This window comes from Pseudophryne corroboree, chromosome 1 (genome assembly GCF_028390025.1).
Source record: "Pseudophryne corroboree isolate aPseCor3 chromosome 1, aPseCor3.hap2, whole genome shotgun sequence".
Lineage (NCBI taxonomy): Eukaryota > Metazoa > Chordata > Amphibia > Anura > Myobatrachidae > Pseudophryne > Pseudophryne corroboree.
Window position 1 is genome coordinate 655,844,119 of NC_086444.1, and position 13,100 is coordinate 655,857,218.

Sequence of the window (13,100 nt, forward strand, 5' to 3'; positions counted from 1 at the left end):
AGAATGTAGATGGATAGTATACTTAATGGATGACGAGTGACGACACAGAGGTAGGTACAGCAGTGGCCTACCGTACTGCTATAAGTATATATATAATAAACTGGTGGACACTGTCAGCAAACTGTAAAACTGTCTAAAATGCACCACAGGTATAGAATGTAGATGGATAGTATACTTAATGGATGACGAGTGACGACACAGAGGTAGGTACAGCAGTGGCCTACCGTACTGCTATAAGTATATATATATAGTATACTGGTGGACACTGTCAGCAAACTGCAAAACTGTCTAAAATGCACCACAGGTATAGAATGTAGATGGATAGTATACTTAATGGATGACGAGTGACGACACAGAGGTAGGTACAGCAGTGGCCTACCGTACTGCTATAAGTATATATATATAATAAACTGGTGGACACTGTCAGCAAACTGCAAAACTGTCTAAAATGCACCACAGGTATAGAATGTAGATGGATAGTATACTTAATGGATGACGAGTGACTACACAGAGGTAGGTACAGCAGTGGCCTACCGTACTGCTATAAGTATATATATAGTATACTGGTGGACACTGTCAGCAAACTGCAAAACTGTCTAAAATGCACCACAGGCATAGAATGTAGATGGATAGTATACTTAATAGATGACGAGTGACGACACAGAGGTAGGTACAGCAGTGGCCTACCGTACTGCTATAAGTATATATATAATAAACTGGTGGACACTGTCAGCAAACTGCAAAACTGTCTAAAATGCACCACAGGTATAGAATGTAGATGGATAGTATACTTAATGGATGACGAGTGACGACACAGAGGTAGGTACAGCAGTGGCCTACCGTACTGCTATAAGTATATATATAATAAACTGGTGGACACTGTCAGCAAACTGAAAAACTGTCTAAAATGCACCACAGGTATAGAATGTAGATGGATAGTATACTTAATGGATGACGAGTGACGACACAGAGGTAGGTACAGCAGTGGCCTACCGTACTGCTATAAGTATATATATAGTATACTGGTGGACACTGTCAGCAAACTGCAAAACTGTCTAAAATGCACCACAGGCATAGAATGTAGATGGATAGTATACTTAATGGATGACGAGTGACGACACAGAGGTAGGTACAGCAGTGGCCTACCGTACTGCTATAAGTATCTATATAATAAACTGGTGGACACTGTCAGCAAACTGCAAAACTGTCTAAAATGCACCACAGGTATAGAATGTAGATGGATAGTATACTTAATGGATGACGAGTGACGACACAGAGGTAGGTACAGCAGTGGCCTACCGTACTGCTATAAGTATATATATATAATAAACTGGTGGACACTGTCAGCAAACTGCAAAACTGTCTAAAATGCACCACAGGTATAGAATGTAGATGGATAGTACACTTAATGGATGACGAGTGACGACACAGAGGTAGCTACAGCAGTGGCCTACCGTACTGCTATAAGTATATATATAATAAACTGGTGGACACTGTCAGCAAACTGCAAAACTGTCTAAAATGCACCACAGGTATAGAATGTAGATGGATAGTATACTTAATGGATGACGAGTGACGACACAGAGGTAGGTACAGCAGTGGCCTACCGTACTGCTATAAGTATATATATAATAAACTGGTGGACACTGTCAGCAAACTGTAAAACTGTCTAAAATGCACCACAGGTATAGAATGTAGATGGATAGTATACTTAATGGATGACGAGTGACGACACAGAGGTAGGTACAGCAGTGGCATACCGTACTGCTATAAGTATATATATATAGTATACTGGTGGACACTGTCAGCAAACTGCAAAACTGTCTAAAATGCACCACAGGTATAGAATGTAGATGGATAGTATACTTAATGGATGACGAGTGACGACACAGAGGTAGGTACAGCAGTGGCCTACCGTACTGCTATAAGTATATATATATAATAAACTGGTGGACACTGTCAGCAAACTGCAAAACTGTCTAAAATGCACCACAGGTATAGAATGTAGATGGATAGTATACTTAATGGATGACGAGTGACTACACAGAGGTAGGTACAGCAGTGGCCTACCGTACTGCTATAAGTATATATATAGTATACTGGTGGACACTGTCAGCAAACTGCAAAACTGTCTAAAATGCACCACAGGCATAGAATGTAGATGGATTGTTTACTTAATGGATGACGAGTGACGACACAGAGGTAGGTACAGCAGTGGCCTACCGTACTGCTATAAGTATCTATATAATAAACTGGTGGACACTGTCAGCAAACTGCAAAACTGTCTAAAATGCACCACAGGTATAGAATGTAGATGGATAGTATACTTAATGGATGACGAGTGACGACACAGAGGTAGGTACAGCAGTGGCCTACCGTACTGCTATAAGTATATATATAATAAACTGGTGGACACTGTCAGCAAACTGTAAAACTGTCTAAAATGCACCACAGGTATAGAATGTAGATGGATAGTATACTTAATGGATGACGAGTGACGACACAGAGGTAGGTACAGCAGTGGCCTACCGTACTGCTATAAGTATATATATATAGTGTACTGGTGGACACTGTCAGCAAACTGCAAAACTGTCTAAAATGCACCACAGGTATAGAATGTAGATGTATAGTATACTTAATGGATGACGAGTGACGACACAGAGGTAGGTACAGCAGTGGCCTACCGTACTGCTATAAGTATATATATATAATAAACTGGTGGACACTGTCAGCAAACTGCAAAACTGTCTAAAATGCACCACAGGTATAGAATGTAGATGGATAGTATACTTAATGGATGACGAGTGACGACACAGAGGTAGGTACAGCAGTGGCCTACCGTACTGCTATAAGTATATATATAATAAACTGGTGGACACTGTCAGCAAACTGCAAAACTGTCTAAAATGCACCACAGGTATAGAATGTAGATGGATAGTATACTTAATGGATGACGAGTGACGACACAGAGGTAGCTACAGCAGTGGCCTACTGTACTGCTATAAGTATATATATAATAAACTGGTGGACACTGTCAGCAAACTGCAAAACTGTCTAAAATGCACCACAGGTATAGAATGTAGATGGATAGTATACTTAATGGATGACGAGTGACGACACAGAGGTAGGTACAGCAGTGGCCTACCGTACTGCTATAAGTATATATATAATAAACTGGTGGACACTGTCAGCAAACTGCAAAACTGTCTAAAATGCACCACAGGTATAGAATGTAGATGGATAGTATACTTAATGGATGACGAGTGACGACACAGAGGTAGCTACAGCAGTGGCCTACCGTACTGCTATAAGTATATATATAATAAACTGGTGGACACTGTCAGCAAACTGCAAAACTGTCTAAAATGCACCACAGGTATAGAATGTAGATGGATAGTACACTTAATGGATGACGAGTGACGACACAGAGGTAGGTACAGCAGTGGCCTACCGTACTGCTATAAGTATATATATATAATAAACTGGTGGACACTGTCAGCAAACTGCAAAACTGTCTAAAATGCACCACAGGTATAGAATGTAGATGGATAGTATACTAAATGGATGACGAGTGACGACACAGAGGTAGGTACAGCAGTGGCCTACCGTACTGCTATAAGTATATATATAATAAACTGGTGGACACTGTCAGCAAACTGTAAAACTGTCTAAAATGCACCACAGGTATAGAATGTAGATGGATAGTATACTTAATGGATGACGAGTGACGACACAGAGGTAGGTACAGCAGTGGCATACCGTACTGCTATAAGTATATATATATAGTATACTGGTGGACACTGTCAGCAAACTGTAAAACTGTCTAAAATGCACCACAGGTATAGAATGTAGATGGATAGTATACTTAATGGATGACGAGTGACGACACAGAGGTAGGTACAGCAGTGGCCTACCGTACTGCTATAAGTATATATATATAATAAACTGGTGGACACTGTCAGCAAACTGCAAAACTGTCTAAAATGCACCACAGGTATAGAATGTAGATGGATAGTATACTTAATGGATGACGAGTGACGACACAGAGGTAGGTACAGCAGTGGCCTACCGTACTGCTATAAGTATATATATATAATAAACTGGTGGACACTGTCAGCAAACTGCAAAACTGTCTAAAATGCACCACAGGTATAGAATGTAGATGGATAGTACACTTAATGGATGACGAGTAACGACACAGAGGTAGCTACAGCAGTGGCCTACCGTACTGCTATAAGTATATATATAATAAACTGGTGGACACTGTCAGCAAACTGCAAAACTGTCTAAAATGCACCACAGGTATAGAATGTAGATGGATAGTATACTTAATGGATGACGAGTGACGACACAGAGGTAGGTACAGCAGTGGCCTACCGTACTGCTATAAGTATATATATAATAAACTGGTGGACACTGTCAGCAAACTGTAAAACTGTCTAAAATGCACCACAGGTATAGAATGTAGATGGATAGTATACTTAATGGATGACGAGTGACGACACAGAGGTAGGTACAGCAGTGGCCTACCGTACTGCTATAAGTATATATATATAGTATACTGGTGGACACTGTCAGCAAACTGCAAAACTGTCTAAAATGCACCACAGGTATAGAATGTAGATGGATAGTATACTTAATGGATGACGAGTGACGACACAGAGGTAGGTACAGCAGTGGCCTACCGTACTGCTATAAGTATATATATATAATAAACTGGTGGACACTGTCAGCAAACTGCAAAACTGTCTAAAATGCACCACAGGTATAGAATGTAGATGGATAGTATACTTAATGGATGACGAGTGACTACACAGAGGTAGGTACAGCAGTGGCCTACCGTACTGCTATAAGTATATATATAGTATACTGGTGGACACTGTCAGCAAACTGCAAAACTGTCTAAAATGCACCACAGGCATAGAATGTAGATGGATAGTATACTTAATAGATGACGAGTGACGACACAGAGGTAGGTACAGCAGTGGCCTACCGTACTGCTATAAGTATATATATAATAAACTGGTGGACACTGTCAGCAAACTGCAAAACTGTCTAAAATGCACCACAGGTATAGAATGTAGATGGATAGTATACTTAATGGATGACGAGTGACGACACAGAGGTAGGTACAGCAGTGGCCTACCGTACTGCTATAAGTATATATATAATAAACTGGTGGACACTGTCAGCAAACTGAAAAACTGTCTAAAATGCACCACAGGTATAGAATGTAGATGGATAGTATACTTAATGGATGACGAGTGACGACACAGAGGTAGGTACAGCAGTGGCCTACCGTACTGCTATAAGTATATATATAGTATACTGGTGGACACTGTCAGCAAACTGCAAAACTGTCTAAAATGCACCACAGGCATAGAATGTAGATGGATAGTATACTTAATGGATGACGAGTGACGACACAGAGGTAGGTACAGCAGTGGCCTACCGTACTGCTATAAGTATCTATATAATAAACTGGTGGACACTGTCAGCAAACTGCAAAACTGTCTAAAATGCACCACAGGTATAGAATGTAGATGGATAGTATACTTAATGGATGACGAGTGACGACACAGAGGTAGGTACAGCAGTGGCCTACCGTACTGCTATAAGTATATATATATAATAAACTGGTGGACACTGTCAGCAAACTGCAAAACTGTCTAAAATGCACCACAGGTATAGAATGTAGATGGATAGTACACTTAATGGATGACGAGTGACGACACAGAGGTAGCTACAGCAGTGGCCTACCGTACTGCTATAAGTATATATATAATAAACTGGTGGACACTGTCAGCAAACTGCAAAACTGTCTAAAATGCACCACAGGTATAGAATGTAGATGGATAGTATACTTAATGGATGACGAGTGACGACACAGAGGTAGGTACAGCAGTGGCCTACCGTACTGCTATAAGTATATATATAATAAACTGGTGGACACTGTCAGCAAACTGTAAAACTGTCTAAAATGCACCACAGGTATAGAATGTAGATGGATAGTATACTTAATGGATGACGAGTGACGACACAGAGGTAGGTACAGCAGTGGCATACCGTACTGCTATAAGTATATATATATAGTATACTGGTGGACACTGTCAGCAAACTGCAAAACTGTCTAAAATGCACCACAGGTATAGAATGTAGATGGATAGTATACTTAATGGATGACGAGTGACGACACAGAGGTAGGTACAGCAGTGGCCTACCGTACTGCTATAAGTATATATATATAATAAACTGGTGGACACTGTCAGCAAACTGCAAAACTGTCTAAAATGCACCACAGGTATAGAATGTAGATGGATAGTATACTTAATGGATGACGAGTGACTACACAGAGGTAGGTACAGCAGTGGCCTACCGTACTGCTATAAGTATATATATAGTATACTGGTGGACACTGTCAGCAAACTGCAAAACTGTCTAAAATGCACCACAGGCATAGAATGTAGATGGATAGTTTACTTAATGGATGACGAGTGACGACACAGAGGTAGGTACAGCAGTGGCCTACCGTACTGCTATAAGTATCTATATAATAAACTGGTGGACACTGTCAGCAAACTGCAAAACTGTCTAAAATGCACCACAGGTATAGAATGTAGATGGATAGTATACTTAATGGATGACGAGTGACGACACAGAGGTAGGTACAGCAGTGGCCTACCGTACTGCTATAAGTATATATATAATAAACTGGTGGACACTGTCAGCAAACTGTAAAACTGTCTAAAATGCACCACAGGTATAGAATGTAGATGGATAGTATACTTAATGGATGACGAGTGACGACACAGAGGTAGGTACAGCAGTGGCCTACCGTACTGCTATAAGTATATATATATAGTGTACTGGTGGACACTGTCAGCAAACTGCAAAACTGTCTAAAATGCACCACAGGTATAGAATGTAGATGTATAGTATACTTAATGGATGACGAGTGACGACACAGAGGTAGGTACAGCAGTGGCCTACCGTACTGCTATAAGTATATATATATAATAAACTGGTGGACACTGTCAGCAAACTGCAAAACTGTCTAAAATGCACCACAGGTATAGAATGTAGATGGATAGTATACTTAATGGATGACGAGTGACGACACAGAGGTAGGTACAGCAGTGGCCTACCGTACTGCTATAAGTATATATATAATAAACTGGTGGACACTGTCAGCAAACTGCAAAACTGTCTAAAATGCACCACAGGTATAGAATGTAGATGGATAGTATACTTAATGGATGACGAGTGACGACACAGAGGTAGCTACAGCAGTGGCCTACCGTACTGCTATAAGTATATATATAATAAACTGGTGGACACTGTCAGCAAACTGCAAAACTGTCTAAAATGCACCACAGGTATAGAATGTAGATGGATAGTATACTTAATGGATGACGAGTGACGACACAGAGGTAGGTACAGCAGTGGCCTACCGTACTGCTATAAGTATATATATAATAAACTGGTGGACACTGTCAGCAAACTGCAAAACTGTCTAAAATGCACCACAGGTATAGAATGTAGATGGATAGTATACTTAATGGATGACGAGTGACGACACAGAGGTAGCTACAGCAGTGGCCTACCGTACTGCTATAAGTATATATATAATAAACTGGTGGACACTGTCAGCAAACTGCAAAACTGTCTAAAATGCACCACAGGTATAGAATGTAGATGGATAGTATACTTAATGGATGACGAGTGACGACACAGAGGTAGGTACAGCAGTGGCCTACCGTACTGCTATAAGTATATATATATAATAAACTGGTGGACACTGTCAGCAAACTGCAAAACTGTCTAAAATGCACCACAGGTATAGAATGTAGATGGATAGTATACTAAATGGATGACGAGTGACGACACAGAGGTAGGTACAGCAGTGGCCTACCGTACTGCTATAAGTATATATATAATAAACTGGTGGACACTGTCAGCAAACTGCAAAACTGTCTAAAATGCACCACAGGTATAGAATGTAGATGGATTGTATACTTAATGGATGACGAGTGACGACACAGAGGTAGGTACAGCAGTGGCCTACCGTACTGCTATAAGTATATATATAATAAACTGGTGGACACTGTCAGCAAACTGCAAAACTGTCTAAAATGCACCACAGGTATAGAATGTAGATGGATAGTATACTTAATGGATGATGAGTGACGACACAGAGGTAGGTACAGCAGTGGCCTACCGTACTGCTATAAGTATATATATAATAAACTGGTGGACACTGTCAGCAAACTGCAAAACTGTCTAAAATGCACCACAGGTATAGAATGTAGATGGATAGTATACTTAATGGATGACGAGTGACTACACAGAGGTAGGTACAGCAGTGGCCTACCGTACTGCTATAAGTATATATATAATAAACTGGTGGACACTGTCAGCAAACTGCAAAACTGTCTAAAATGCACCACAGGTATAGAATGTAGATGGATTGTATACTTAATGGATGACGAGTGACGACACAGAGGTAGGTACAGCAGTGGCCTACCGTACTGCTATAAGTATATATATAATAAACTGGTGGACACTGTCAGCAAACTGCAAAACTGTCTAAAATGCACCACAGGTATAGAATGTAGATGGATAGTATACTTAATGGATGACGAGTGACGACACAGAGGTAGGTACAGCAGTGGCCTACCGTACTGCTATAAGTATATATATAATAAACTGGTGGACACTGTCAGCAAACTGCAAAACTGTCTAAAATGCACCACAGGTATAGAATGTAGATGGATAGTATACTTAATGGATGACGAGTGACTACACAGAGGTAGGTACAGCAGTGGCCTACCGTACTGCTATAAGTATATATATAGTATACTGGTGGACACTGTCAGCAAACTGCAAAACTGTCTAAAATGCACCACAGGCATAGAATGTAGATGGATAGTATACTTAATAGATGACGAGTGACGACACAGAGGTAGGTACAGCAGTGGCCTACCGTACTGCTATAAGTATATATATAATAAACTGGTGGACACTGTCAGCAAACTGCAAAACTGTCTAAAATGCACCACAGGTATAGAATGTAGATGGATAGTATACTTAATGGATGACGAGTGACGACACAGAGGTAGGTACAGCAGTGGCCTACCGTACTGCTATAAGTATATATATAATAAACTGGTGGACACTGTCAGCAAACTGAAAAACTGTCTAAAATGCACCACAGGTATAGAATGTAGATGGATAGTATACTTAATGGATGACGAGTGACGACACAGAGGTAGGTACAGCAGTGGCCTACCGTACTGCTATAAGTATATATATAGTATACTGGTGGACACTGTCAGCAAACTGCAAAACTGTCTAAAATGCACCACAGGCATAGAATGTAGATGGATAGTATACTTAATGGATGACGAGTGACGACACAGAGGTAGGTACAGCAGTGGCCTACCGTACTGCTATAAGTATCTATATAATAAACTGGTGGACACTGTCAGCAAACTGCAAAACTGTCTAAAATGCACCACAGGTATAGAATGTAGATGGATAGTATACTTAATGGATGACGAGTGACGACACAGAGGTAGGTACAGCAGTGGCCTACCGTACTGCTATAAGTATATATATATAATAAACTGGTGGACACTGTCAGCAAACTGCAAAACTGTCTAAAATGCACCACAGGTATAGAATGTAGATGGATAGTACACTTAATGGATGACGAGTGACGACACAGAGGTAGCTACAGCAGTGGCCTACCGTACTGCTATAAGTATATATATAATAAACTGGTGGACACTGTCAGCAAACTGCAAAACTGTCTAAAATGCACCACAGGTATAGAATGTAGATGGATAGTATACTTAATGGATGACGAGTGACGACACAGAGGTAGGTACAGCAGTGGCCTACCGTACTGCTATAAGTATATATATAATAAACTGGTGGACACTGTCAGCAAACTGTAAAACTGTCTAAAATGCACCACAGGTATAGAATGTAGATGGATAGTATACTTAATGGATGACGAGTGACGACACAGAGGTAGGTACAGCAGTGGCATACCGTACTGCTATAAGTATATATATATAGTATACTGGTGGACACTGTCAGCAAACTGCAAAACTGTCTAAAATGCACCACAGGTATAGAATGTAGATGGATAGTATACTTAATGGATGACGAGTGACGACACAGAGGTAGGTACAGCAGTGGCCTACCGTACTGCTATAAGTATATATATATAATAAACTGGTGGACACTGTCAGCAAACTGCAAAACTGTCTAAAATGCACCACAGGTATAGAATGTAGATGGATAGTATACTTAATGGATGACGAGTGACTACACAGAGGTAGGTACAGCAGTGGCCTACCGTACTGCTATAAGTATATATATAGTATACTGGTGGACACTGTCAGCAAACTGCAAAACTGTCTAAAATGCACCACAGGCATAGAATGTAGATGGATAGTTTACTTAATGGATGACGAGTGACGACACAGAGGTAGGTACAGCAGTGGCCTACCGTACTGCTATAAGTATCTATATAATAAACTGGTGGACACTGTCAGCAAACTGCAAAACTGTCTAAAATGCACCACAGGTATAGAATGTAGATGGATAGTATACTTAATGGATGACGAGTGACGACACAGAGGTAGGTACAGCAGTGGCCTACCGTACTGCTATAAGTATATATATAATAAACTGGTGGACACTGTCAGCAAACTGTAAAACTGTCTAAAATGCACCACAGGTATAGAATGTAGATGGATAGTATACTTAATGGATGACGAGTGACGACACAGAGGTAGGTACAGCAGTGGCCTACCGTACTGCTATAAGTATATATATATAGTGTACTGGTGGACACTGTCAGCAAACTGCAAAACTGTCTAAAATGCACCACAGGTATAGAATGTAGATGTATAGTATACTTAATGGATGACGAGTGACGACACAGAGGTAGGTACAGCAGTGGCCTACCGTACTGCTATAAGTATATATATATAATAAACTGGTGGACACTGTCAGCAAACTGCAAAACTGTCTAAAATGCACCACAGGTATAGAATGTAGATGGATAGTATACTTAATGGATGACGAGTGACGACACAGAGGTAGGTACAGCAGTGGCCTACCGTACTGCTATAAGTATATATATAATAAACTGGTGGACACTGTCAGCAAACTGCAAAACTGTCTAAAATGCACCACAGGTATAGAATGTAGATGGATAGTATACTTAATGGATGACGAGTGACGACACAGAGGTAGCTACAGCAGTGGCCTACCGTACTGCTATAAGTATATATATAATAAACTGGTGGACACTGTCAGCAAACTGCAAAACTGTCTAAAATGCACCACAGGTATAGAATGTAGATGGATAGTATACTTAATGGATGACGAGTGACGACACAGAGGTAGGTACAGCAGTGGCCTACCGTACTGCTATAAGTATATATATAATAAACTGGTGGACACTGTCAGCAAACTGCAAAACTGTCTAAAATGCACCACAGGTATAGAATGTAGATGGATAGTATACTTAATGGATGACGAGTGACGACACAGAGGTAGCTACAGCAGTGGCCTACCGTACTGCTATAAGTATATATATAATAAACTGGTGGACACTGTCAGCAAACTGCAAAACTGTCTAAAATGCACCACAGGTATAGAATGTAGATGGATAGTATACTTAATGGATGACGAGTGACGACACAGAGGTAGGTACAGCAGTGGCCTACCGTACTGCTATAAGTATATATATATAATAAACTGGTGGACACTGTCAGCAAACTGCAAAACTGTCTAAAATGCACCACAGGTATAGAATGTAGATGGATAGTATACTAAATGGATGACGAGTGACGACACAGAGGTAGGTACAGCAGTGGCCTACCGTACTGCTATAAGTATATATATAATAAACTGGTGGACACTGTCAGCAAACTGCAAAACTGTCTAAAATGCACCACAGGTATAGAATGTAGATGGATTGTATACTTAATGGATGACGAGTGACGACACAGAGGTAGGTACAGCAGTGGCCTACCGTACTGCTATAAGTATATATATAATAAACTGGTGGACACTGTCAGCAAACTGCAAAACTGTCTAAAATGCACCACAGGTATAGAATGTAGATGGATAGTATACTTAATGGATGACGAGTGACGACACAGAGGTAGGTACAGCAGTGGCCTACCGTACTGCTATAAGTATATATATAATAAACTGGTGGACACTGTCAGCAAACTGTAAAACTGTCTAAAATGCACCACAGGTATAGAATGTAGATGGATAGTATACTTAATGGATGACGAGTGACGACACAGAGGTAGGTACAGCAGTGGCCTACCGTACTGCTATAAGTATATATATAATAAACTGGTGGACACTGTCAGCAAACTGCAAAACTGTCTAAAATGCACCACAGGCATAGAATGTAGATGGATAGTATACTTAATGGATGACGAGTGACGACACAGAGGTAGGTACAGCAGTGGCCTACCGTACTGCTATAAGTATATATATAATAAACTGGTGGACACTTTCAGCAAACTGTAAAACTGTCTAAAATGCACCACAGGTATAGAATGTAGATGGATAGTATACTTAATGGATGACGAGTGACGACACAGAGGTAGGTACAGCAGTGGCCTACCGTACTGCTATAAGTATATATATAGTATACTGGTGGACACTGTCAGCAAACTGCAAAACTGTCTAAAATGCACCACAGGCATAGAATGTAGATGGATAGTATACTTAATGGATGACGAGTGACGACACAGAGGTAGGTACAGCAGTGGCCTACCGTACTGCTATAAGTATCTATATAATAAACTGGTGGACACTGTCAGCAAACTGCAAAACTGTCTAAAATGCACCACAGGTATAGAATGTAGATGGATAGTATACTTAATGGATGACGAGTGACGACACAGAGGTAGGTACAGCAGTGGCCTACCGTACTGCTATAAGTATATATATATATAATAAACTGGTGGACACTGTCAGCAAACTGCAAAACTGTCTAAAATGCACCACAGGTATAGAATGTAGATGGATAGTACACTTAATGGATGACGAGTGAC